This window comes from Diabrotica virgifera, chromosome 2 (genome assembly GCF_917563875.1).
Source record: "Diabrotica virgifera virgifera chromosome 2, PGI_DIABVI_V3a".
Classification (NCBI taxonomy): Eukaryota; Metazoa; Arthropoda; class Insecta; order Coleoptera; family Chrysomelidae; genus Diabrotica; species Diabrotica virgifera.
In genome coordinates, this window is record NC_065444.1 from 205,300,552 (window position 1) to 205,323,504 (window position 22,953).

Below are 22,953 nucleotides of genomic sequence, written 5' to 3' on the forward strand. Positions count from 1 at the left end.
CGCGTATCCTAGACAATAAAAGTTTTCTGTGGACAGATTTTTGAGAAGATCATCTACCAAGGTTGCCCAAAGTAGAGGTGAAAGAACTCCTCCCTGTGGACAGCCTCCACCTACTCTTGCTTTGATGGTTGCTTTACCCAGAGTGGATATTACTATCCTATTCTCCAAGGATGCCCTTATCCATCTGCAAATTACCGCAGGTGCGCCTCGTCTACTCATACCCCCTATCAAAGAGCTGGTAGTAACATTATTAAATGCCCCTTCAATATCTAAAAAAGCTGCCATTGCTATCTATTTGTCCTCCATTGACTTTAAGATAAGCCTATTTAGATCATCCAATGCAGAGTCCGTAGATTTACCAGGTTGGTAGCGTATTGACGATTGCTTAGAGGATTATCTTTTAGCACTTCGTCCCTGATGTATCTATCCAGAAGCCTTTCTAGTGTTTTTAATAGAAAAGAGGATAGACTTATTGGTCTATATGACTTTGGTGTTATGTCGGATATTTTACCTACCTTAGGCAAGTATATAACTTTAACCTTTTGCCATATTTTCGGTATGACTCCCCATGCTAAACAGGCTTTGAGGAGCTTGCATAGGTGTGGTATCAATATCTCCAATCCCATATGCAACAGTATCGGATATATGCCATCTGTCCCAGGAGACTTATATGGCCGAAATTTATTTATAGCCCATCTAATTCTGTTCGGTCTTGTGATTGCTGTGGCTATTTTCCAATCTATAGATCTCGGCCTAATCAGCTTTTGGTCTATGTTGGTTCGCCTATCTGCATCATTCAGAAATGTTGAGAACGGAAAGTGCGTGTTTATCAGTTCTATAAGTCTTTCTTCTTTGGTGTCCGTAAATTTGCCATTAGCTTTCTTTAGGAAACCTACTTCTTTAGTTGTAGCACCATCCTTTGCCAGGACCTTATGGATTCGAGAACAGGCCGGGATATCTGTAATCTCCTCGCAAAACTCTCTCCAAGAATTCCTTTTAGCTTTCCGAATTTCTTTATTGTATAGCGTTAGCTTATACCTGTAGGCATCCCAATCTTGGTTACTTTTGGCTTTGTTAAATAGGCTTCGGACTTCCGACCTCATCCTCTTTAAGCCGTTGTTCCACCAGACTGTATTACTACCCGTATTTTTCCTTGTTTTTTCTTGACAGTTTTCCTGGTAAGCCGCCATAATAGCTTCGCTTATTGTTCTGCATGAATATAAGCCAACACATTTATAATGTTATCTTCTCTTCTTACTCTACGATTTCTTCTCAAAGTTGGAGTTGGTTGCACTTGGCCATGTTGCCTTAAACGTAAGGCTAAACGACGAAAAACCATTCTCGAATGCCGTCTTCGGAGGGGATAACGCAGTGCATACTGCCTAGAAGCAATCGCCGCATTTTCAAAACATTGAAAATAAGTTCTCAACATATCAAAGGCTTCTTCATTCGTAAACGGCATGATTTGTTGTAAAAATAATTTTTACATAACATTAAATTAGATGTCAAAGGCAGGAACTGTCAAAATGAATATCAGCGTGATTGACAATTTGGTGTTTTCTTTCATTTTATTTTCAGTTTCTTAGATAATGCCTGCTTCGCTTAAATGCGATGTTAGTTAAGTTTGATTTTTAATTTAATTTATGAAATAATAATATTTATTATTAATAAATTATGAACTAATGCATTCTCTCGCTAATTAAATAATTATTAATGATAAAAATAATAGGTAATAATTTTATTATTGTGAGATGTAATATTTAAAAATAATTTTGAACCTTATAATTATCAGTATGTAAACCTATTTTATTTTTTCAATCCAAAACCGTTTGTCTAACGAAAAAAAGTAAAGAGGTTCTTTTTGTGCTTTTGTTCTTTTGAGCAACTAATAAGAGATTACAAAACTGATTTTTATTTTGATAAAAAACAGTGGCATGCCATTTTTTAATGTAATAAAATTATATTTTGGTCAATATCAACGGTTCAAAAAAAGGTAGATAATAAATTCTTTTCATTAAATTATAGAGAAATTTATCCTTTTTTAAAATATATAAAAATTAATATACCATAACATTTGTTTTTTTTTTTGAACTTAAAAATTTGCTACCATTTCAGTTAACGCCATCTAGCGGCGACAGCAAACGCCAAAAATTCAAAACCAAATAAGCGTTTTGTAGTGCAAATTATGCTCTTTCATATGAGCCTAAGTTTGCTAAAATCGGTCAAAAGAATAGAAGAAATCTTGGTTTGTTTAAAAAACAATTGAACTTCCCCCACCGCTTTATTTTGATAGATAGAACAAAACATTTTAGACAAAAAATGTAGGGAAATGATCTGTAAACCTGAAAATCATCGATAAACTTTCATTAGACAAAATTCTATAAAAATCCCATTTTTCTACTTTGTGTTGGTTGTTACGTCCTCTAGCGGACGTTTGACAAACTCGAAAATAATTTCCAGCAATTTCTCTTGGCGACTTTTATCATGATTTTTTTTTCTCAAATCTATACGACCAATATCTTATGAAATATGGCCGCTCGCTACCCTTAACTGATCACCCTGAACGTTGTAATAAATTATTGGTTATTAATATAAATGAGGTAATAAATAAAAAAACCTGCGACACAATATCTTTTTTTCCAAAAAAAGTTGTACTGCCACTGCCACTGAAAGCACACATCATACTTTACATATTGACCAAACTTAAACAAAACCTACAGCATTTACTTTTGACACCTCCATTCGAAAATAACATATTGGTGTAGTATTCCACGGCCACGCCGTTGGGTTGGTCATTACTACGGATCAGGGGGTGGGCGGGGGCAGCCACAAAACATACAATTAGCAGTGATTAGGAACGTTCTGGTTGCCAACTACCGAAATACGCGTCAATTATTATAATTACTTAAACACACATATTCTAACGTTAACCTGTTCTTTCATGACTGCAAGTAGTGTACTTAATATTTACTTATTGGATGTTGAAAAATATTCATGAGTGCTCTTGTTAGTAAATTACTAAGATAAATAAGACTGCAAAGTGTCATTATGATCCAGATATTATAAGCATATTAAAGTTTTGCAAAAGTAAGGAAATATATTTCTGAAATAAGCAACAGTGATAAGATTTTGAATAAAAGACATGTTATTATTCAAAACCTCTTTATCTTTTTCCATTCTTCTTAACACCTCGATATTCGTCCTGTCGTGACTCTATCCACCTAACTAATTCTTAATATTCTTTTGTAGGTCTATAACTCGAAGGCTTGTAATCTCTCCGATAGTGTTGCCCAAATGCAAGACCAAGATGAGACTTTGAGAGTCTTGGTCTTGGTCTTGCACCAATACACCTGGTCTTGTTCTTGGTCTTGTTCTTGGTCTTGGTATTGCACTTCCGGTCTTGGTCTTGGTCTTGGTCTTGCAGCAAGAGTCTCGCAAATCTCGCAGTTACCCACTAGCATATTGCTATTTATTAAACGTTACTTTAGATCTTAGAACAACGTAACAGTATAGGTACATTTTCAGTTTGACTTAATACACAGGGTGAGGCAGATAACCTTCCTATTAGAAATATCTCGAGAACTAAAAACAACAGAATCATGAAAATTGGAATAGGGGGGTTTTGAAGAGTAAGGTATACCGGAAGTTGCTTATAACTTCGTTTTTTAAAATGGAACACTCTGTATATTTTTACATTTCTGAATTCTCGTCCCTGTCTTCTTTCTAAAAGTATCAGGTTTTGTAATGTTTTATAGGGTAGTTTAAAAGATAATTACGTTTTCTTATTAATTTCGTAGCAATTTTCACACCCTGTAGAATTGTAGTTATTTGACATCAAAAGCTTTATTTATGTTCAAATGATTTTTAATATAGTCTACTATTGTTAAAAATTATTAGTACATATATTTAAATGTTGCATTTGATATACAGGGTTGGTCGAAACTCGGAATGAGTATTTTCTGAGTTGGCTTTAATGGAATTTAGGTATTTTAGTATTGTAATAAAATGATATTTTATGGTACTTTTTTATTTCTTAGGCATTCCCTATACCTAACTGCTTTAATTTGTGCTTAATTGTTAATCGCACCAACAATTTTAACTACGTAGGTATTTTGATAGCTCAACCATTATTGGTAATTTTTACGATCAGTCTAGATTAATATGTATTCCTAGATTAATATGTATTCCGAAAAATTATTTGCGATTGAATATGTTCACGACCAACCAAATAAAACTTCACCTATTTTTTGTTGCAATTAATATTTGGCTTAAATCACCAATAACTCACAAACTACAGCAGTTAGGTATAGGGAATGCTTAAGAAATAAAAAAGTACCATAACATATCATTTCATTACAATACTAAAATACAGGGTGTTCCATTTAAGAAAACTCAGAAAATACTCATTCCGAGTTTCGACCAACAATTTATTCTAAAATTAAAAATTTAGCTATACATACTAACAATTCTTAACAATAGTAGACTATATTAAAGATCATATGAATATAAATAGAGTTTTTGATGTCAAACTACTACAATTCTATAGGGTGTGAATAGTGCTACGAAATTAAGAAAAAAAAATGTAATTCTCTTTTAAACTACCCTATATAACATTACAAAACCTTATATTTTAACAACGAAGACATCGAGGACAATTTAAAAATGTAAAAATATACAGAGCGCCCCATTCAAAAAAACGAAGTTATAAGCAACATCCGGTATAATCGGAAGTAGGAAATAGATGAAAATATTTTCATTAAATAGACCACTCTTTAAAACCCCTTCGTTACCATTTTCATGATTCTGTTGCCTATAGTTTTCGAGATATTTCTAATAGGACCTTTATCTGCCTCTCCCTGTAGACATAGTAAAAACCAACCAAATTAATAAATGTCTAAACAACTCACATCGGGTGGGGTTTGAATCCACGAGCTAAACTATCCCTGCCTATACTCTCACTAACTGAGCTGTCTACCATATCCTACGGGAGTCAGTCTGTCGCTTTAAACATTTGCATTTAATAACCTTATATTATTACATATGTGCTAAAAGGGGTGATACACACGCGAGTAAGTACGCGAACTTATGGCTCGACGACCTTTTTCGCGCGTGTATCACAGCAAGTACGCGTACTTTAAGTCCGCCGAGTAAGTACGCTGTCGATCCAACAAGTTTGAAATCTTACTCGTAACCCGTACGTGTATCACTGCCACGAGCCGCGACCCTCGAGCCATCATGTTATTGCGTTTAAAGTTACACTTATATTTTCACTAATTAAGCAAATTCCTAAAAATAATTCAATCGTTTATTGCTGAAAGACAAGTTAAATTTATAAGTTTTGATAAAACCGTAAAACACTAATTTAGGCTATACTTAATTTATTTTTTATTATTTGTTTTTGAGTAAACCTAATTATTTATAGGCTGTTTTATCCTCCTGATGAAAATATTTTCATCTTATCTATGATATTTTGTTTGTTTATGCCTATCTTGTATTAAATTAAAGTAGATCAAAAACAAGTGTTATACTTCACATCATGATTTTGGCAGCTTACCACACTTATAAAAAATCAAATTATTCTTCTATTTAACAAAACCTGATCAAAAACATAATCAAACTCTACTGAAAAACATAAGATTTCAGCAAAATTAGGTACATAAAAAATTTAACCACGAGGACAGTTTCTAAATTTTTTGCTATCTACCGACGGCGACCGCGATCTTTAAAACCCGCGTACTTAAAGTTTGCGTGTGTATCACACGCTTTAAACATGGTTAAAACACAAAAACCCAAATAAATGACATAAACTTGACAAAGAACATTCTCTGTCTAAAGAAAGGAATTTTGTTTGACCCATTGATATAAAATTGCACACTCTGAAGAAAGATTAAAAGTACAATGTTTCATTTTTATACGATCTGGTATTTAGAATCCTACTAACTGATAAGGAAAAACAATTGAGTGTGTATCGTATTATATTTTTTATCAACCTTAAAAAGTTTCAAGTTACTGTCGGCGTCACAACACAGATTGTTTTATGAAAGGACAGCTATTCTTAAAATCTAGACAATTACATACAATTAATTTCAGAGCGAAGGTGTGCGTCGCCGTCGTCTGCTAGGAAAGCATGTATTACAAAATATTTTATTTTTACATTGTAATAATTTATTATGACTTCTGAGTACGTGTCAAATAAATATGTCAAGTGTTCTTTTAATGAATATTTTGATTCGCTATGTATATTTATTGTATTGTTCATAATCCGCATAAGTCCAATTTTCCAAATTTTTGTTACATGTTTTTTACGTCTCATAGTATCTAAGCAGATACCCGAACTACTACTATATTCCCGAAACTGACACTCAATCCTAACTGCAAGACGCAAGAGTCTCGCAGGCTTAGTCTTGTTCTTGCTCAAGTCTTGCACGGTCAGTCTTGGTCTTGGTCTTGCTAAAATAAAGCGGTCTTGGTCTTGGTCTTGCGACAACGCAAGAACAAGACCAAGACTGCAAGACCAATACCTATTTTGGGCAACACTACTCTCCAAAAGGTATTTCTTTAATATCCAAGCCTACAACCAATAAAGGAATACGGAGAACTCGTAGATTCACAGAAGTCTTATCTTTAAAGAAATTGTAACGTCCCTGCTACAGAATACTTTTTTCAGTTTCTTGAAAGCATTTCTTGCCTGTTCTATTCTTGCTTTATTCTTTTTTGAGTACTTATTATTTTCATTAATTAATTGTACCCAGATATTTATATTTTTTACTTTATTAATTTATTCTCCATGTACCTATTGCTAATCTTCCTTGGCGCTGTGGGGCTTTTTTATAGTTACCATAAATTGTTTGTTTTTTGTATTCTTGTGACTTCTACCTTCCTGTCAACAAATTGTTTTAAATCCTCAAGACATTCCGCTAATAACAACGTTGACATCAGCCAAGCTCTAATTAGAAATGATTCCTGTATTTGTTGTTTCCAGTGTATTGTATGTTTTATTAAATAAGTCGAATAATATTCCTATTTGCTGTTGTGCTATTAACTGTATCATGTCTACCGGTATTTGGTCAGGACCTGTTCTATTTTTGTTCTTTTTTCGCTTTATTGCCTCCATTACCTCATCTTCTGTTATCTCTGGGACGTTGTCGAATTTTTCCTGTTCCAGTACTATTATATCAGTCCGTTCGTTCCTAAATAGGTCTTGAATATACACCTGCCATCTTTTAGCCTTTCATCCACATCCACAGTGATGAGCGCGCTAATAACCGCCAAAATAACGCAAAACATGGAAAACATAAAAAGAATTGACACTAATGGAAGTGGGAAATTTAGCGATAAAAACGTATAAATTTACATTCTATTTATTGTTTTCCACCTTTAGACGTATTAGACGAGTTTGACAACTGCCACTGTGACAGTGACAGTTTCTGTTGACATACTCCTCTGATACGTCTAAATGTATGAAGCAACAAATGTAAATTTATAGGTTTTTATCGCTAAATTTCCCCATTCCACTAATTTCATTTCTTTTTATTTCACAACTTATACGTTTTCCATTTTTTTCGTTATTTTTCCGGTTATTAGCGCGCTCCTCACTGGATAATTATTATTTTGCAGCAATATGTTTGATTTTTTCTTATCAGCCTTTTATTTCTAAAATTCATAATATTCCAGCATTCAACCGTACCTTATTGCAAAAAATATAATATGTTACATGCTTTTATTGTTTCCTGTACACACTTCGATTAATACTTACTTTTAAAATTTCTTTACAAAAATGCCAGTGTAAAAAGCTTTTCTCAAGGTGCATCATAATAAATTTAAAATAACTACTTTCGTAGAATCATTTGTTTGCTAATGGAAGTAGCCGCATGAGCGTATAAATACCATTTAATGTTTTATTTTTATCGATTTTCTTTTACTTACAAAGTGTTTGTGCAAATTAGAAGTATCAATAAAAGATATTTATAATATAAATAAGTTTTAAACGCCTACTTAGAAGCTGCTTAATGGTTTTACTTGGTTAATTATTACGGTTAATGTATGCTTGGTATTAAGGAAAAAGAGTAAAATGAGTTTAAAAAACGAAATATGTTCTAAGATACATACCTACATACTGGAGTAAGTGTAATGTGGGAATGGGTATAAAATATACACATAGTTTCAAAAGTTATGCTTCACCTAAAATTATGCTCATTTTCATAGTTGATATTTTCGTGAACAGATTCACAGATTCCGCTAATCAACGGAAACTTTTCGTTTATAAATTCTCAGTCTCTGTGTTATTGCGCCGCCGCTTCTGCAACACTTAGAGTAGATTTATTGATGGATCCGTATGTAGTTTTGTCTTCTGAATCCAAATCTGAAAACGGCATTTCGATTTCTCTAACCGTCTTCGAGATAATCGACCTCAAAGTCTAAAATGTGACGTCAAACTCCTTTTATTTTCCGCCGACACACTAAACGTCAGCTGAAATCGTTTATAGTAAGTAGGCTAGTTTTTTTAATCTAAATTTGTTAAGCAAAGCATAGGTTATTTACATTTGAGTTTGACACTTCGTGAATGTCAAACTAAATTTTAAATTAAATATTAATAAAATATCAATGACATTTATTTGATAGTGAATTTAATTATTATATAAAATAAATAAGATTTTCAAAAATACAATTTGAGTATATTTTGAAAGCAATAATTTACTAATAACTTTACAAAAATTTATATGAGTATACGGCCTTCCCTTTAATGGGACTACCTAATGATAAATGGACTGTTCCATTTGTTATGAAATGAAAATTGTTATTATAGTCGGTTCGCTAAACTCAGACACAGCTGGTTAGTGATTTTAGTAGGTAATTTTTTTTGTTTTTTATTTCCAATTTTGCCGAAATTGGCAAAATTACTAATTATTTAGTAATTATTAACAATTTAGTAATTATTTTTTTGTCGAATTGGCAAAATTACTGACTAAAATCACTAGCCAGTTGTGTCTTTAGCGAACCGAATAGATGAAATGTTGTTTGGAATAAAAAAATTATGGTCTTATTAAAATACGTAAATAAACAAAGTTTTCGTTATGATAATGCTCGCATTTTCAGCTTGTTTTTTTATAGTTTTAAATTTTTCTTTGGTATTTACACAGTTGGGTAAAGGTTTACTTAAATTTTTTTTTGAACTTATACCGGATGGGAGAAAAGAAATGTTTTTCTTATGTTAAGTTTGAGATATCCTGGACGGAGGACAAGGTATAAGAACAGCAACAAAACTAAATTAACAATAAAAAAAAAATTAACAAAACTTCAAAACAAAAAGGCACACAAGGTTAGCAATTCTGGTTGACACCTTAAAGGGACGATTCCGAACAAGACCGCAAACCGCAAACTCCAAACCGCAGCGACAGACCTACTGGTTCATATGGTTTCTTATGAGCTGTATGTCGAGTAGAGCAGCACTATCGCCGCCGCACGCAGAACGTCGCCACCGCAGACCGCAGTACTCCACCAGACACCAGAACCAGTAGTGTCGCCGACCGCAGAGCGACAACACGTATCTTTGCTGTTTCCAAATTGACTGAAAAGTGTAAAGAATTGAATTTCTTTTGAAAATGAGTATTTCGAATGAAGAAGAAGAGCAATTAATTAATTTTGTAGCAAAATATTCAGTTATTTACGACGCAAGCTTCCTTCAAATTGTCTATTTTTAGATAGAGACCTAGTTGACTTCCTTTTTCTTTTGTAATGCAAAAGTAAAAGATCGCCGTCATCATCTTCTTCCATCAAAAGAAATAACATTAATTTATCATTGTTCATTGCGTCTGACATCCTACTTATACGACTTTTAATATTATACTATTATAAATTCCAATGCTGTTGTCGCTATTATGTAGATGCAGTGCAGTTCTGCTCGGAATTGGTCTGACCGCAGACGACACTGTCGCTGCAGTCTGCGGTCTTCAGTCTGCAGCCACTTTCGGAATCGTATCTTAAGAGTTATTTGTCGACCAGTGCGCGGTATGCATAGCGCAACATAAGAGAGACGAGATTGTTTAATGGAGGCTCTGTGATGTTTTGCGGTAGAATTTTCTCGAGAGTAAGTACATATTTGATGTTTACGTGGAGACTATTTAGATAGCGATAGGTACGTTGCACAGATTATTTCCTTTGAACACATTGTTTTATTCGCACTACATATTATAGTGAATCATTTCATTTTAGTGTAGGATAATACATGGCTTCCTCGCGTACCGCATGTCGTCAGTTGTTAAAATACATATTTAGAGTAAAACCGTCTAGTTTATTTGTTACTAAATATATCAGAAAAACTAAAAAAATAAAATGTTCACAAAATATGAGACTAAAACATAATTTCGATGTATATCCACCTTTGTACCATTTCTACTCTACAAAGCATCTCAACTCAAACTTTTGTTTAAGTTAAACCACATGTTCAAGAATAAAACCATCCATTTTCTTTGTTTCTAAAGATATCAGGGATATTAAAAAAACTAAATGTTCACAAAAATAAGACTACAATATGATTTCGATTTATACTCACACTTGTTACCTTGTTCTCCCTATAATATGTTTCAAATTTAATAAAAGAAAAACATTTCTTTTCTTCCACCCGATATAAGTAGAAAAACGAAGTTTGAGTAAACATTTGCCCAAGTCTGCAAATACGTCAACTTCAAGTTTTTAAGTTCGTCAAAGAAGTATTATACCGCTAAGTCTCTTTAGCTCACACTAAAAAAAAAATTAGTTCATAATATTGATTAACAGTGATTATTGAATAGTATTTCGTAGTAAAAACAATTTAAGTTTTTGTTTCAAGAACTTTTAGACATTGATGAATGTATTTGGTTATTGTCACAATGATTGAATAATAATTGTGAAAATAATCAATAACATTTAATTTATTCAGCCAATAAGTTAGTTTCGTATATTTAATAAATAACGGTAGTTCTGGCAAAAAAACACTTTCTTGATTTCATAAATGATAAGCATTTACCTTGGTTTATCGTGACATCGTACAGATTTCATTAAAACAATGTACAAATGTTGTTAATATAGAATAAAATATGATTATTCCATATATGTAAACTGATTGTTATGACAACGAATGCATTAATCAATCTACTATTGGGTTTAATAACCACAATCAATGTGTTCATGGTAACAACAAAAGCAATTGTTGAAAAAATAAAAATAATGTTTTGCCTGGCCATTTGAAATGTAACGGCTTTTCTTTATCGTGATACCCCGAGCTTGTCCGTCTTACCCCTGTTTAAAAAATAATTATTTGTTAAACAATGCTGTTACCTCTGCCGAAGTGCCGAATAATTTCATTTCGTTTCCAAGTGTAGTCCGTACTGGAAAGAACTTTTCGTGTGTCTATTATCGCATTTTTTTGTTTTTATAATATGTAATTGGTTTTAAGTAGCACTTTGTCATAGTGGTTAAGTTAAAATACATTGCGCTGGAATAAGTATTACCCCCTTACTAACTTATTTATTTTTAGAGCATAAGCAAAAGGTAAGACCCCATTTTAACAGTCCCCGTTTCAGCGGTTCTCGATTCCACCGACCCTTTTCAGCAGTCCCCGGTTCAGCGGTACCCATTTCAGCAGTCCCCGGTTCAGCGGTACCCATTTCAGCAGTCCCCGGTTCAGCGGTACCCATTTCAGCAGTCCCCGTTTCGGCGGTTCTCGATTCCACCGACCCGTTTCAGCGGCGTTTGGTTCTGCAGCATGCCGTTTGAGAGGTATCGTTCAGGAAAATGAGTAAAAACAGGACCCTCTTGGGGACAGTAGTTTTAACAATAAAAAATGAATTTTATAAAATTATTTTTTCTTTTTTTATATGCATTTTTTCATCAGCTTTTCATTGAGCCTACATACAAGCACGGAACATAAAAAATATATAAGTTATTCTAATTGTTTATAAGCTAAAAAGTCAGGTCTTTTTCAAACAGTTTTTTTAATAACAATTTCAATAAAATGTTAAAAATTTTTTAATATGTCTTAAAATTAAAGTCTCAAATAATCGACTGCGATCTGCTAAATATCTCACAGAGTCACTGTAGGGCAAGAACAGTTGTATAAACAATTGCTCTCTGGGATAAACAAATTGAATAACTTATAAAATATTTGGTCAATCTGGTTGAAATTTAGCCCACTTAAATAACTCATTAATTGACATAATTTAAAGTCATTAAATTTTACGTCATTGTGCAAAAAATAAAGTAATTAATATTTATAATTTACTGCAAAAATGACGGTTTTTTGCAATTATCTCGGTCAATTGTTTATATATTACAATATGCTTACCACCAAATTAAAGAACTTTTTAAGATCCACATTTATTTGAAACATTTTTCTCTAAAATGTACAAGAAACGTTTTATAGTCAAAAAACTGCTTTTTTCATTCTTTGCAATTGTTTAAAAAAAAAGCAAAATCAGCTGTACGTCTTCACGGAATTATCATCAGTTATCCCTCATCTAACGTTTAAAACTTTGAAAACCCTGTAGAACATTTTTACCTGAAATCGATGATTTTTTTCCATATTAACTGGGGTATATACCAGATACTTAGATATTACCTGTATATTTTCAAACAAGAATAGGTTAAAATAATATCCTACAATAAAACTAATTACTTATCATTGTCATATTATTATTTTCTTATTGAGACCGCTCTATTGGGGACCGCGTTTATGGGGACCGCTGAATCGGGCACCGCTGAATCGGGGTACCGCTAAAACGGGGACCCGCTGAAACGGGGACCGCTGTATTGAGACCGCTCAATCGGGGACCGCGCTTATGGGGACCGCTGAATAGGGGTGAAGCCAAGCAAAACTCTCGGATAGGTCGATTTTTAAAATAATCATAGTATATTATAAATTATAGCATCAATGTTTCGAACTTTTCTTAAATGGGAAAGTACATCATGGTGGCATCTCGTTGAAAAGCTTTTTAAATACTGATTACAAAAATGTATAATACTCTAATCTTTTTTGAGAGCGTAGTCGCAAAATTTCGGTCGAATTCTTTTTAAATGTATTAATTTTTTTCGAATCCTGAGAAAACTAATTAGTATTTTTGAAAAATTTAAAAGCACAATAAATTTATTACAGTATTATCGAGGGTCTGAAGCCCCTGAGAACTTCTATAATTATTATTTTAATAAGTCAGTCAGTCTAAGTAAGGTGAAAAAGAGAAAATTTAGTATGATTTTAATTTTAAATATACCATTAAAAAACCTGTGAATGAATAGAATTGCTTGTAAGAATAACCGTATTTATTGTAAGAATGAACGGAATTAATTGTAAGAATAAACGGAAATAATTGTAGAAATAAAAGAAATTGATTGGATGCATGAAGCATTATGCGTTAGGAGAAATAACACTGTTATTGACACAACGAATGGTCTTCGTCGGTCAATTAACGACGTTGTTGTTTCAATGAATAATATTCGTTGGCTCAGTGAACAGTGTTCGTAATATCAATAAAGTGATATTATAGTAAAAAACCAATACAGAAGTAAAAACTTCGAGATGTATTCTGGTATAAAATCGTTTATTTAAAACTATAAAATGTCATCGATTGCAGAACGTTTTCGTTCTAAACAGAACATCTTCAGTGCATCCTGCCGAGTATTTTGAAACTAGCACACCGTAAATAGTGTTAACATCATCATATATGGTTTACATAATGTAATATGTTAAAATGTTATGGCTACAAGTCGATGTTAATGGATAAAGTGGAACACATGCTAAAAGGGTGCCATGGTTCCCTGCTCGAAGATACTAGGTACTTGCCAATTCAATGGGCACAGACCAACTGTTGGTCTGTGCCCATTGAATTGGCAATTACCTAGTATCTTCGAGCAGGGAACCATGGCACCCTTTTAGCATGTGTTCCACTTTATCCATTAACATCGACTTGTAGCCATAACATTTTAACATATTACATTATGTAAACCATATATGATGATGTTAACACTATTTACGGTGTGCTAGTTTCAAAATACTCGGCAGGATGCACTGAAGATGTTCTGTTTAGAACGAAAACGTTCTGCAATCGATGACATTTTATAGTTTTAAATAAACGATTTTATACCAGAATACATCTCGAAGTTTTTACTTCTGTATTGGTTTTTTAAACTATGGTATACAGCCAACTATTGGGATTTTCCCATTGATTTTTTATTTGATATTATAGTATACATAATGAAAGTATTATATATTAATAAATGGATGTTCATCCATTCAATAAACGTAATACATTGGATCAACTAATGAAAATAATGAATTGATGAACATCGCTTTGTTGTTCCAATAAAACCAAGAATTGGACAAATTTTATGTATTGCTTTTGTTGTCTGAACTAACATTTTTTTAATATTACGTACCTTTTTCGTTGAGTGCATGTGAGAAATATTATAATAAGAAATGCACTTGACAAAATGTATCGCAGGCAAAAGGATCTCAAACCTTAGACATGTAAATGATGACAACTTTAATAACTAGTGTGTTATGCAATAACAACTTGTGGTAAATGCAATAAATGTGGTCTCAAAATTAATAAACAAAACAATAAAAACTATGGTATTAGATTATTCAAACTCATGGCAAACAATAACCTTTGACCATTATAAAATGGTTAACGAGTTAAATTGTCTAGAATCCTACATTATTAGTAGCACTTTTGTAAAATTCAAATTTAGAAGAATTGGAATTTCCGAAAATACTCTGAATTGCCTATCAAAATATTAGAAAGATTACTCTTTTTCGGAAAACGCTAAAATCAGATTGGTACGCTACTTGAATTTTTACTATATTCAGTTAGGGGTCCGTAATATGAACAATAAAAAAATTAGAAGATGAAAGAGAATTGCAGTCTTAGAGATGTTGAGCTGAAGAAGCATGGCTAGGATCTCATGGACAGAGCACAGAACAAGTCACTCAACCCTCATAACATTCAGACCCAAGTCTTTTTTTTTTCGCAGAGGTGTCATAAAGCATCTCGGATATATTGCAAGAAGAAATGATGATAATCTTCGGAGACCTGAGTCCATAAGAACAGAGTAGACCGGAATAGAAGCCGATTGAAAGAGATAGTTGCTCACGATAGTTGATCATAACACGCAGTATTGAGGAAACGATTAGAAAGACAGAGGCAGGGAGAGATGTGTAAGAGACTAAAAGCTGTATAATTATGGACCTATACAATGTTTAAAGTACTGTGGACTGCCACAATATCAAATAAGTATGTATTCAAATGAGAACGTCAAATAAATGTTACTAGCATCACGAGGAAAAAAACTAGAATGTACCAAGCATGTATATATATAAAGGGTTGTCTACAGCTAATGCCGTTTCCCTTCCGTCAGCCAGGACTTCCATTTTTTTCGATCTTCCCAGTCTCCGTCTTCCAATCCTTTCTTAGACATGGCTTCGTCGACTTCATTTTTCCAAGATCTTCTAGGTCGTCCTCTTCTTCTCGTTCCTCTTGGGCTCCATTCTGCAACCTTGTTTATCCAAGTGTTTTCTGCTCTGCGTACGTGGCCGCACCAAGCATGTTATGGCAAATAAAATAATATGAATTATTCTGACTAACAATTGAAAGCAAACATTGTCATGAGAGAATAAAGTATAGTAACTAACAAATTTATGTAAACGGTATGGAGTTATTGATACTATGAGCACTAGTTAGATCACGCAGATGTTAAATGAAAGATCACGAAATTATTATCGAGGTACTACTAGTATGTACATAACACCTTCACCATCCCATTAATTTATATTATTTATTAACATTAGAAAATAATGAGTTGGTATACCGACTATTGTATAAACATATTTTAGATATTAAACTTAAATTGTAATTGTAAAATATAGGAATTTCTTGTATTTTTTTAAATTGTTGTATGTTAAAAGAAAAAAGAAAAGAAAAAAAATATAAATAAAAAAATAAAAAAAGAAAGAAAAAATATAAAAAAATATATACAAAAAAAATAATAGAAAAAAAAAATAATATTTAAAAAAAATATAATAAAAAGATATGTAGATAGAAATGAATGACGAACTTGGACAGTCCATAGTAAAAAGCTCTCGAATTAAGTAGAGGGCTAAAGAAAAATGTTGCAGTTTTTGCTGTTGAACTCTGAGAACAGCATTTAGAAATAAATAAATAAAAAAATATATTATAAAAAATTATTTAAAAAAAAATACAAGAATAATTATTTATTAGTAGAAAATTGTTTATTAGAGATTAATATTAGTATTAGTTTTAGGATAAGATACGAAAAATGACTAATAAAATAAAAAATAGTAAAATTGGCGAATCGATTTAGTGTCCGCAGTCATATAAACCCAAACAAACAACAACAACAACACATAACACCTCAAAACGAAAAAAGTGAGGATGTTCAGATACACAATAAAAGTGGTCGGCAAACTTTTTAGCCAAAGAGCCAAATATGAACATTACAATTAAAAAAAAAGTGGGAGCCAAATTTTATTGTTCAGCAATCTTTTATTACACTAAATAAAACTAAAGGGTATAGTCGGTTAAGATAGTGAAAAATGTCAAAATTAAAAAAAAAACCACATGTTCTACATCAAAAAGTATTCGACCAAAAAAAATTTTTAACCCCCATCCATAACCCCCAAAAAAATTAAAACGTGTTTTTCGTTTTTTGGCGATATCTTCGTTTCTAACCATCGTAGAAATTTCTATTTTCTTTCGTTTTCTAAGGTTTTATTTCCTACAACACCGTAGTTTTAACAAAATTTTTGGCGCAAAATCCATTTTTTTAAATGTTGATATGTAGAACCGAAAAGGGAAAGAACAGAAAGAACAGAACAACAAACGTGAGATTTTTCAGCTGATCATAAGAATCAGGAATACTATTCGAAGCGTTGAAAATGATCATGTATTTCTTCTCCAGGTCATTCAAAGCAGACCACTTGTGTTGTGAACATTTTTTGCTTCTCCGATATTTACAATTCAACACAAAGACGCTCTAATTTAGAGCACCATACCTCCTTTTTTCGTTTTCGACATTTTCGTTTCTATACAAATGATACGAGCCGTTCACTGTGCTTCGGAGGGTACGTTAAGCCGTCGGTACCCCGGACTAGTGTGAGCATAGACACTAGCTACTTCAAAACGAGTGAAAGACGCAGTGGCACCGGCGGCGGCACCTGCTCCAAAGGAACTCCCCCGCAAACCTCAAATGACTCCAACACACACCATCAATGCTTAGACCTTTTTCCTTCCAGTCGAGCTGCTTGAATATATTTTCCAATGCTAAGTAAAGGTAAAAAGCTTTGGTGAAATAGTATCACCTTGTCTAATACCTTTACCAAGACGCACTTTTTCCGTTTTTTCGTCTTCATTGATTTTGATGTGGAATGTGGCCACTTCATAAATGTTTCTAATGAATGTACATAGTGTACTGTGGGTCTGATCGAGCATCCTTTAGGGCTGACAAGAAGGAGCAAATTTCAATATTACCGAAAGCCTTGTGAAAGTCAATAAATGTCATATGTAAAAGTACATTATATTATGTGGTTTTTTCTACCAGTGTTCTAATGGTTTTTAAGTGATCATTAGTAACAAACCCTTTTCTAAATCCCGACTGTTTAACCTGTTGATATAGATCAAGTTTTTGTGTTATGCCGTTGGTTATTATTCTTGTTCACAATTTGTATAAGAGTGACAACAAACTTATTATAGGTCTGTAGTTTTCGATATTAATAGTGCCTTCTTTCTTCTGTAAAAGTATATATTACCTATTTCGGCGTTTTCCCACAGGCTGAGTAGATACCATTTTTTCTGTTCCACCGTCCACCTATTCAGCACTTATTCAGCAAGACTTTCACAGTAGACCAGTAAGGATCTGTGAAAAAACGTCTATTTTTGGATGTGAGAGGTGGCATTCGGATTTTTGTAGATAAAGTTAGGTGACAACTTCAGTAATAATAATTGACTTATGCTTCTTCTTAAATATGCCCGGAAAATTAATAAAAAATTAAAATATTTAAAAATTTCGAAAAATGTCCATTTTTTTCTGTTTTATTTGCTTATAACTTTAAAACTATTCGTTTTGGAACAAAGTCGTAAAGAAATAAAATAAAGATAATTGAATTTTGTATGATACACGACTAGTCAAAAATGTCTCAACGTATTACCTTTTTTGCAATATAGCAATAAATACAAAATAAGGGGGCAAAATACGCATCTTGTTATTCAATGTTTTTAACCACTTTGGTGGCACTTAGAACCTTAGTAATTCACTTAGGAAATTAATTGTAACATACTTAAACAGTGTACCAAATTTCATTAAAATGGGCCTAATAGATTTTGCATAATAAATTTGCAATCTAAATGTTTTTAAAAAAGTTCAAATTTTTTAAAACCTTTCTGAACAAAAAGTAGACCATTTAGAAGTTGCCTAATTTTTTACATATATAGAGGTGCTCTACCTATCTAATACACTTTACACAATTAAAATCGGATTATTTAAGGGGCCTCAGCAATGTTTTAAACATAAACAATTTTTTGGCTTATAAACAAATAGCTTTGTTTAATAATAAAAAAAATAATTTTTAGCAATGTAAATAATTAAAACCGGTATAATTTGACTTAAACTTTCAAATGCTGTCAGCAGAATTGCTATTTTATTTTTTAATCAAAAGTTATTCGCGTTCAAAAATTGCAATTTTTCGAATTTTTGAAAGTTCCACTGCATTGACCTCGAAAACTATGCATCCTACGAAAAAACTTTTAAGAACATTTTTTGCTTAGAATTGCCCAAGAAATACAAAAAAATGTATTATTTTGCGAAAAATCGATGTTATGTAATTCCTCAAGTTCTTTGTTTATAACAATCTTATCGACATCCGTATCAACTGTTACCCAAAAAAATCGTGTTCTACGGGTCAAAAAATACATAAAAATCTTTGGTAAGTCCATCTAAATAAAGGAGCCCGTAGCACCCCCTCCTGGCCACAGGACTAATTTGTTTATATGCCAAAAAATTGTTTATAACTTTAAAGCATTGCTGAGGCTGCTTAAACAATCCGATTTCAATTCTGTAAAGTGCATTAGATAGGCAGAGTTGTTCTTTATATTCAAAAAAATTGACAAATCTTTCTATGTTCTAGTTTTTGTTGTGCAAGATTTTAAATAATTTTAATTTAAAAAAAAAGTTTAGATTGCAAAATTATTATTCAAAATCTAGTAAGTCAATTTTAATGAAATTTGGTATACGATTTTAGCACATTACAAAAATTGTCTAAGCAAATTAGGAAGGTTCCAAGTGTAACCTAAGTGATGGAAAATCATTGAATAAAAACAGGCTTGTTTTGCCCTCTTATTTTGTATTTATTGCTATTTTGCAGCAAGGGTGATAAATTAAAACATTTTTAATCAATCGCATCTGATAGAAAGTTTAATTATCTTTGTTTTATTCTTGTACGACTTTGCTCCAAAATGAATCGTTTTAAAGTTATAAGCAAAAAAATTAGAAAAAAAACGAAATTTCTTAAAATTTTTAAATATTTTTTTTTTTATTAATGTTCCGGGCATGTTTGCGAAGGAGCATACATCAATTATTATTAACGAAGTTATCACCTAACTTTATCCGCAAAAATCTGAATGCCACCTCTCACATCCACCTAAAAACAGATCCTTACTAATCTACAGTCTCTACAACGATGTTGCCGTCCATTTTTTTAACGTTTAATACAATACAATTATTATACATACATATAAAATTCATAATTTTGTGTCCTTAAATTCCTGAATATTACTATATTATGTTCGATGTACTATACGTGCGAATGAACCTAAATGAATTATTAATGCTTTAGTAAATGGAAATCACATTGGATAAAATATTCACTGTTTACATAATTTTATGACAAGTTTGTCCAGCCGGTCCATACTCCGTATGTACCGTAAATATTCAATAAACATTCTAAATACAGAGTGGGATGGAAAGCTTTAGTTTATGTCTACAAATTATGCTATTGAATAGTTAGGTATATATGTATACCTATATGATATAATTTAATCTTTCAAATTAATGAAAAAATGCAGATTTTACAGGCTGTTTATTCTATTGAAAGTTGGTATTATAGGTGCGTTTAACATAGTGTGTATTGTCAAGAATATTTTGACCCTACCATAATGTATGTATAAGTATCTATGAAATTAAAACCTTCTGGCATTAGAAATTATTATTAGGAAAAAGGTGTCCATTTCTCACGACTGTTGTCTAATACCTAGAAAAGGACAAGACACAGTACCTAGACAAATACCTAGTATCTAGAGATAATAATGTACTCTCTTCAAGATGAACCACAAAATTTATTAAACACAATATAAGGTTAAAATACTTGGACGCGTTTTATTTCAACACGAGCCATCATCAGCAACTCGGACTGGGACGTTTCGCCGTCGCCGTTTCGCCGTCGCCATTTCGCCGTCGCCGTTTCGCCGTCGAGCCACTTCGCCGTCGGCTGTTTCGCCGTCGGCTGTTTCGCCGTCGAGCCAGTTCGCCGTCGGCCGTTTCGCCGTCGCCATCCAGGCATTGGTTAAGTTTACAAGAACGTGATAACATACTAACTTTTTTTATACTAAATGTCGCAAGAACGTGATAACATACTAACTTTTTTTGATACTAAATGTCAGTGTAAATAAAATGCTGATGTGATGAACAATATTGAGAAAAGGGATTTCAATTTCAATTGTTTTTACTGTATCAAAAATAAAAAACTTCATTATGCAAAAGTAATAATCGTTCGAAAACCATTCAAAACTTATATACAAGTAATAATCATCCCGAAATTATAAGTACGAATGCTAACAACGAAATGACGACGGCGAAATGGCTCCACAGCGAAATGGCGACGGCAAAATGGCTCGACGGCGAAACGGCGACGGCGAAATGGCGACGGCGAAACGGCGACGGCGAAATGTCCTAGACCCTCAGCAACTACAGGAACAACCAACCAACAAGAAGGAGAATGGTTTGAGGAAGTGATCTTGTGGAAAATCCATCTTGTGAATATCTGTGAATTCATTCAAAGGAGAGATTCTCCACAAAACTTCTTACTTAAACAATTTTTCTATCAATTCCAGTATCAGAATCACAAAAACGTGAAGTAGTACATTTCTATATAATTTTAATGTGTATATTGTATTTTAACTTTATCGAGCCTAACTGATTCTTTCTCCTTTCTGTTGGTTGGTTGTTCCTGTAGTTGCTGATAATGGCCCGTGTTGGACCCGTAACTTTAAGTGACAAAAAACGAAGAAATAAACTTTGAAGAAGCAGAGGTAAAGGAAGCATTACTAAAATTAAAAAACAGAAATTCAGCAGAAGAAAACAGAATATTGAAACTTTTAAAGTATGGAGGACAAGATGTGACCAAACAACTGAAACTAATCCAAAAAATAATAAAGCAAAACAGACTTAATACCACAAGAATGAAGATCGAACATACTAATATCTCTCTTCAAAAAGGGAGACTGAGAGGCAAATCGCAGCCGAAGAATTATAGAGCAGGAAATTTAGCACTAACAACACCGGAATAAATCGATTTTTAAGCACCTTTACAACACCTAGAGACTTGCAACTTTTTGCATTGTGTTCAGTCACGATGACGTCAAGAAAAACTATAGAAAAATGGGTGTAATGCATAGTTACATTTTAAATCTTAAGGTATATAAAATGCATCCAAAAGTACATAAACATGTCAAAATAAGCATATTAAGGGGCAGATTTTGTTACTCAGGGGGTTTTTGGGGTCACTGAGCTGCTGAGCATCACTACCGACCGACTGACAATCAGGACCGACCTCCAGAGCACCTGGTGTCCAGGGCCACTGCTAAGGCACGTCATCTGGAGGTTCGAGGGTTAGCAGTACTAAATTAATACAAACTGATTACTTGGAGGTTTTTGGAGTCGTTGAATACGAATATTCCATCAAAACCGACCCCCGAAACACCTGCTGCCCAGTGTGACTGCAAAGCCACATCATCTTCTAGAGATTCTAGTATTTTCGGCATTATGTTGGTGCAAATATTTTACTTGGGTGGTTCTTGGGGTTGCTAAAAACGAATACGGCATCAGAACCGAAAACCGGAGCACCTGGTGTTTAGAATTAAATCATCTTCTGGAATTTCGAGCGAGATCGGCACTAAATTGATACAAACAGATCAGACGGGAAGATTCAGCGGTTATTTAACAAGAATACGCCATCAGAACTGATCTCCGGAGCACCTGATGCCCACGGTCACAGCTAAAACACGTCATCTTCAAGAGTTTCGAAGGTGTTCGGCCTTAAATGCATGCAAATAGATTACTATGCGCTTTTGCGGTCGCTGAATATGAATACCCCATTAGAACCGATTCCCCGGACCACCTGGTGCCCAAGGTCACTGCTAAGGTATGTTATCTTCTAGAGCTTGGAGGGTTTTTGGGAACCACTTACACCTGGAGCTCGTTTCTGATGGCGTATTTTTGTTAGCGACTCCAAAAACCACCGAGTAATCTGTTTGCACCAATTTAGCGCCGAAAACACTCAAAAGTTCTGATAACGTGCGTTAGCAGTGAACCTGGGCACCAGGTACACCGGTGGTCGGTTGAGATGACGTATTCGTCTTGAGTGACCCCAGAAACCCCCAAGTAATAAAATATGGCCCTTAATACCCCTACTTTTACATGTGTATGCACTTTTGGATGCATTTTATGCACTTAAAAATGCAACTATGCATTTCAACCCGTTTTTGTACAAGTAGTAGACTTTTTCCTGACATCATCTTGAACACAATGCAAAAAGTTGTCTCTAGGTGCTGTATTTAAAAATAAATTTATTTTGTGCTAAATGCCCTCGTCTATGATAGAGGAAATTGAAATTAACAACCAACCAACCATTGTGAT

At 33.2% G+C, this 22,953-nt stretch overlaps 1 protein-coding gene across 1 annotated transcript in view; it reads right to left on the bottom strand.

Moving 5' to 3' along the window:
* The window catches only part of LOC126879769 (homeobox protein orthopedia-like), a 257,712-nt gene that overhangs the window by 28,239 nt on the left and 206,520 nt on the right, over positions 1-22,953 (bottom strand). The window lies entirely within an intron of this gene.